The sequence below is a fragment of the Equus caballus genome, chromosome 1 (assembly GCF_041296265.1).
Source record: "Equus caballus isolate H_3958 breed thoroughbred chromosome 1, TB-T2T, whole genome shotgun sequence".
Taxonomy (NCBI): Eukaryota; Metazoa; Chordata; class Mammalia; order Perissodactyla; family Equidae; genus Equus; species Equus caballus.
The window spans coordinates 20,367,256-20,373,539 of record NC_091684.1 but is presented as its reverse complement, the minus strand read 5'-3'; the positions used below and the strand labels follow the sequence as shown (position 1 = coordinate 20,373,539).

Genomic DNA, 6,284 nt, shown 5'->3' with positions numbered 1-6,284 from the left:
ATTTACCGTGCAGAAGCAGCCATGTCCATCACAGGAGGTGAAAACCCGGCAGATTGTACCAGCCAACCTGCTCATGCAGGACCCTCACATCAGCCACACGGGCGTCAGGCTCACGTGAAGCTTGGGTTCGTCCTGCAGCAGAACTTCTCTCTCCACCCAGGGCAACATGAAGAGCAAGTGGGATTGTCTTTTCAAGGCACTTTAAACAGATAATTTTATTATCGTGTTTATCAGGTCATATCAAGGAATGATCCTATTGTCTTGCACTCTCTGTTTGCAACTCAAAGAGGAAATAAGTTTATTAAAGGTGTTTCTCCAGTCTCTCCCCTCTCCGTCTTACCCTCTCTACCATCCTTTGTAGATTTTATATGGATTGGCAGTAGCTGAAAACCTCTGAAGAATGGCCAAAGAAATCAAAAATGTACATAATGAATTGTGTGCTAGTGATAAACTGGGGAGCAGTGGGAGCCCAGACTGAGCAGATAGAAAGAATCACGATGCACCCTTCCTTAGCCGCCCTTGTCAAGCTTCCGGAGCCTCTACCGGGTTAAGATGGTTCTCAGACTTGAGCAGGAAATAGAATTCCCTGGGCTGTGTGCCAAACCCCAAAATCACTGAGCTGCAGACGTAGGCTCTCTGAATTGGCAGGTCGGGACCGGAGCACAGAAATTCGCGTTTGTATTAAGTCTCCAGGTGATGCTGTCACTGCTGGTCCAGGGGCCACACTTTGAGAACCAGTGAACTAGGGAAATCCCAAGAGCCACTGTGGGATCAGAATGTGGAGAGCAGCATCCCTAGGTAGCTCACCTCATCTTCACTTTGTGAACAGAGCATCTTTGTTCCACACTTTGAAGAGTTTCTTAAAGATCCCGTCCCCAGAAGTGGGATTCATTGAGCCAAATGGGATAAACATCTTTACGGCTCTTGATAATTATTTCTAAATTGCTTTGCAAAAGCTTTGGGCCAATTTATGACAGCATTATCATGTAGGAATACTGAATATCATACTTTTATTATAAGAACTGATTATAATTCTCGACTTATTTCGTAGGCAAAATACTAATGATAATGATGTCATTTAAGAATGTATCCACTTCTCTGATTCCTCTGTATGGCAGAATATTGCTCCAATCTTGTATCACCATCTTGAGTATTAAAATTAACTGAGAAGACAAAAGGAAATCCACAGCACTCTACAGGTCCCTTTAGTATCACTTCTCACGTCCATCAAAGCTCCACGACACAGGACGCTCTCTGGGTCTCCACGGCGTCTGATATTCCTTGTCTAATACCTGTCACATAGTAGGTACTTAATAGATATTTCTAAAGGAATAAATTATAACTTCCCTTGCTTTTCTGGAGAAAAACTTATATACAGTTGCTGCTTTAAAATAATATACTTTCACTCTCCATAGCTTCTGTGCTGTTTGTTCAAAGGAAAAAAGTTTGATAGTGTTTTGAGTTGCCAATGCTAAGTATGCGCTAATGCCCCTGTGCTTTTGCAATCAGCTAACAAGCAGCCCTGAGCATCCATAGTAAGCAGGGAGGCGGGAAAGAGGCAAGCATAATGTCACCTGATGTCACCCTGCATGGGCTTTCTCCCTCTCCCAACCTGATTCTCTCTGATGTTTGTTTCCAGCATTGTCGCAGCATTCCCCAACCCAATTCCGCAAGATTAAAAGAGGATCAGAGCCTCCGCTACGCAGCCAGGCATCCAGGTGTGGAGGTGGGGGCCCACTTTGTCCCCTTCCCTCATGGGCTATGAGAAGCACAAAACTTTTGGAGCACTGGGCCCCTGGAACACAGCAGTTCCCAGAGCAGCTGGGCTCATTATGGAAGCTTTAGCTACTCTGATTCAAACTCAGAGGCAGGCCCAGCCTCCATCGGGCTTGTCCTCAAGATTGATGGCTTTAATTTGATCTGAGTAATTCATACAGTGGCCCATGTGTCCTTATCAGCACTGCCACTTGGTAAGGAGTCCTAGAATCAAAGGCAGGCCTTAGAGACAGCTGTGATTTCCCGGGTGGGTTGTTCTCAGCTCCGGCTGCCGTTAGTTGGGGAGGCTCCACTAAACTGGTCTTCTCGGCCTTACTTGAAAACAAAGACGTGCAGTGATTTCCTCTGCCTCCAGCCAAAAGGCCAGCTGCCCTCTGTAAGATGACCCCGGTAGACTTTTTCAACTTCAGTTGTTATTACTCCCTGGCGTTGGGGCCCACACACCGTTCCTGCCTCCACACCTTGGCACACATCCTATTCCTCACTCTCTGCTCCTTCAGGCTGAGCCAGGAATGCCGGCCTCACATCTTTTGAATCTGAGTCACCCACCAAGTTCATTTGGGGGCCCTGCTGCTCTGGGAATACTTACTGACAGCCTTATCCCCAGGGAGCCCCCCTCCCACCTAACACAAACTGTGTCTGTAACACTCAGCTGGTCTCTTAAATACATATCCAGCTAACAAGACAAAACTGTACCCTTGACCTCTTGTCTCCCCAGCTAGAATGCAGGATTTAAGCCTCGAAGTCCTTACGTCCCTCCCAGCGCCTCAAATGCAGCAGGTATTCAGTAGCTGCCGAGAAAAGGAATTTTGCAGGCATCCTGTTACAATCCACCTTTCATGTCCCTAACAACTCTGCAAACCAAAACCATGATGAAGCACAAAAATAGTCCGGCCCTGACTAACCCGAGAGTCCTGAGCATGGGGGCGGGAGGGGGGGTGTGCTCCCGTGCATGCAGGAATCTGAACATCAGTGCTATCTCTGAAATCTGAACGCCAGGAGATGACCACCCTGGCAAAGACAGCTCAGCGTGTCTTTGAAACCACCATCCTGGACTTCAGAAAACAGCCTCATGGCACTTTGATTTTTCCCACATAAAACCGCTTCCCGAAGATTCTTGGGGAATCCATTTCTTGTCTGGCTCCTGAGCATGCATGTCAGTAACAAAGCTTTGACAAGTGCTAGATCCAGTAGTGGCTTTTATCTGTAACACTACCCACTGACTGCTGTCATCCTGTCACTCTGAAACACCCACTGCCCATCAAAGCCCTCTCACCCTACGATATTGTGTGCTTCCACTACTGTAGCTTAGTATTCAGCCAGCCAGTTTTACACATTATTGACTTTCATTAACTCAATAAATAATTGAGAGGGATTGATAGATGTGCATTTAACGCATATGCAGCTGAACGTGTGTCTATAATACAGCTGCAGCCTGGAAAGCCATTTGAGGCTATCAAGAATTGCCTCACTAGTAAATGCCACCAGCAATAGGTTGAATAGCTTGTTTATTTACCCAATGGCTAATTTCATCTTCATAGATTGATAGAAAAAGCCATACTTGTGAAGTCAGACAAAGCATAAATTATGCTTCTGTTTTCTCTCTTGTTCACAAAGCTAATATTTGTATTTGTTCATCTTTTCTACTTCTACATTCTTTTCAAACAAATATGGAAGAAGTTTCCCTAAACACATGATTCTAGAACTTTTTTTAAGAAATTAAGATAAAGGGCAAAAAATAAGATAGTCAGATGAAACCAGGAATGGCAAATTGCATTGTACAAAACGGATGCAACAGTGTCTCCCATGCTGCAAGCTCTTCTATGCTGAGACCTTGACATTCCTCTCATCAAGACATAATGTCTGTGTCCCCCTTTCCTTGTTGGGTGGGCTTCTGGTTCCTGTGTAATCAATAGAGTATGGCAGAAGTGAAAAAGCAGTTTGGCTTCTGCCTTGTCCAGTGAAATAGCTGCACTTGGAGCCCTGAGCTGCTATGTAAGAAAGCTACCTGGTTTTCTTCTCAGTTCAAGCACTAGACATGGGAGTGAAAGAGTCCATGGGGCATCCCAGTCTCCAGCAGTAGCGTCCTCCCCAGCCTTCGAGTCTCCCCAGTTGAGGCCCTAGATGTCACAGAACAAATTCAAGTCATTTCCATGTGTGCCCTTTGGGGATTTCTGACCCACAGAATCCATAAGCTTAATAAAACGGTTGCTGTTTGACTCCACTAAATTTGGAGTGGTTTGTTCTGCAGCAATGGTAACTGGAACACCTAGGAATAATTCACAGATTCACTTAACATCGAGATTCTCATCCACCTGTGAGGTGGATTCCCTTGATACTCTCAGAGGCCTCAGTAAAAACAATGATCCTCTAGCAGCAGAATCACTGTGCTGTTCTGGAAGTCAGAAAGCATGCTGTCTGGGGCCAGCCCTGTGGCATAGTGGTTAAGTCTGGCGCACTCTGCTTTGCTGGCACAGGTCTGGATCCCATTCATGGTTTCAGATCCCAGGCTCCAACCTACACCACTCATCAGCCATGCTGTGGCAGTGACCCACACGCAAAATAGAGAAAGATTGGCACAGATTTTGGCTCAGAGCTAATCTTCCTCAAGCAAAAAAAGAAAGAGGAAGATTGACAACAGATGTTAGCTCAGAGCAAATCTTCCTCACCACACACAAAAAAAGCATGCTGTCTTATTCCAGTTCTGTCACTAAAGAGATGCGTGATTTGGGGAACAATAATATCTGCATAATGCTTTCAGTTTCTACAAACATCCTTTCACACTTTTAATTTCAATTATTCTTCCCAAAATCCCTGTGAAGTAGAGTAAGTGTTCATCTCTCTCAACCTCAGTTTCCACACTGTAAAAGGAAGACAATGTCTGTTCTGACTACTTCATAAGGCTCCCATAATACTCAAATGAGGTATGATAAGTGAGCACACATTTGAAGGACGAAAAATAAGAATTTGTCAGCTACAGAGACAGAAATGTCAACACAGGCACAATATATTGATCTTTGTTAGACATACAGACTCAATAGCTACAGAAACACACATATTCTGATACAGACTTTGTATTCTTGCCACCCCAAAACAAATAAATTTGATTAAAAGCAATTCATACCCAGGAGGAGATGCTTCCTTTTCCTGCCAAGTAATTCATGGAGACGGCTGGGTTCAGTCCTTCCCTCCCCACCCGATCCACTGGATCCTTTCAAATGGATCCCAGGTGGAGTCCTACATCTCGCATCGCATGGCAGGCATCTTGACCATGCTCACCTGGGTGACATCACAGAACCCAGAGTGCAGAGACCACTATACCTGGCAACACACGCATGTGCAGGAGTATTGTGAGGGGGAGAAAGCAAAGGTGAATGAGTAGGAGGAAACAAATCCCAGTGATAAGCCTCACGTGCACTTTCACTTCATCTCCTAGGGAGCCTCTTTTGGGAACAAAGCTAAAGAGCTGAGATGTTTCCTGCCAACAAAGGGGCTGATCTCTAAGACTGAGAAGGGAGTGTTAAAAGAGGAACAAGAATAGCCTGAGCATGTTTAACACTCACCTGTGGGTCCATAGCGCAGCTTGAGGAGAGCAAAGAACACTGTGCCAGTCACTGAAGCCCTAGGTTATCATCCCAGGTCTGCTACCGACTAATTCTGGATAAGTCACTACCAAGCCGTGAGATCCTCAAGAGTAGATCTGTGTTTTGCCTGTCATTATATCCCTAGCACTGGATGTTTGGCATATAGGATATGCCCAAGAAATGTTTATTCAATTCATAAATGAGTTCCATTAAAGTGGTAGTTAAAATTGTGGGTTATGCAATCAAATACACTAAATTCAAATTCCATCATTTGCTGTAGGTTACTCAACTTCTCTCTCAGTTTCCTCATCTGGAAAATAGGGATAATAATGTCACCTTCCTGTAGCAGATGCTACTGATCTCCTCGTTGCTCCCTGCCCCCCAACCCCGACTTCCCCTTGGCACAGCTGAGTTTCCAGCTGAAGCTGACAGCTTCCACCTTAAGCGCCTATATCTCTTTCTTCTCTGCTGTGGGGCTTTCTCTTGCACCAAAAGAGCCCGCTCTCCAGAAGCAGATACAATTCCAAAGTGCTAGGGAGTTATGCCCGATGCAGAGTCTGTGGATAAATGCCCCAGCCTCCCCAGACTCTGGTCAGGCAGTTCTGACGTGTGCTCCCCAGCAGCACTGAGGGCCAGTAGCCTACTCATTAGCACACCCTTTATTGGCTTTTCTACGTGTCTCACTTTCCTCTACATAAACTCAGTTGTGCTTTCCAGATAAACTACCTGTCCCCAAGTGCTTGTCTCAGAGTCTTCTTTGGGGGTGTTACGAGCTGAATTGTGTCCTCCCAAAATTCATATGTTGAAGCGCTAGCCCCCAGCACCTCAGAATGTGACTGTATTTGGAGATAGGGCCATAAAAAGGTGATTAAGTTAAAACGAGGCTGTTAATTGGGCCCTAACCCAATCTGACTGGTGTCCTCA

At 45.4% G+C, this 6,284-nt stretch overlaps 1 long non-coding RNA gene across 1 annotated transcript; it reads right to left on the bottom strand.

Moving 5' to 3' along the window:
- Positions 1–2,470: 2,470 nt before the first annotated feature.
- On the bottom strand, positions 2,471–5,067 carry LOC111770635 (uncharacterized). Its single transcript, XR_002804002.2, has 3 exons — positions 4,901–5,067; positions 3,785–3,896; positions 2,471–2,567 (listed from the first exon to the last, which is right to left on the bottom strand). It is a non-coding gene; the product is annotated as an uncharacterized lncRNA (long non-coding RNA).
- Positions 5,068–6,284: the final 1,217 nt, after the last annotated feature.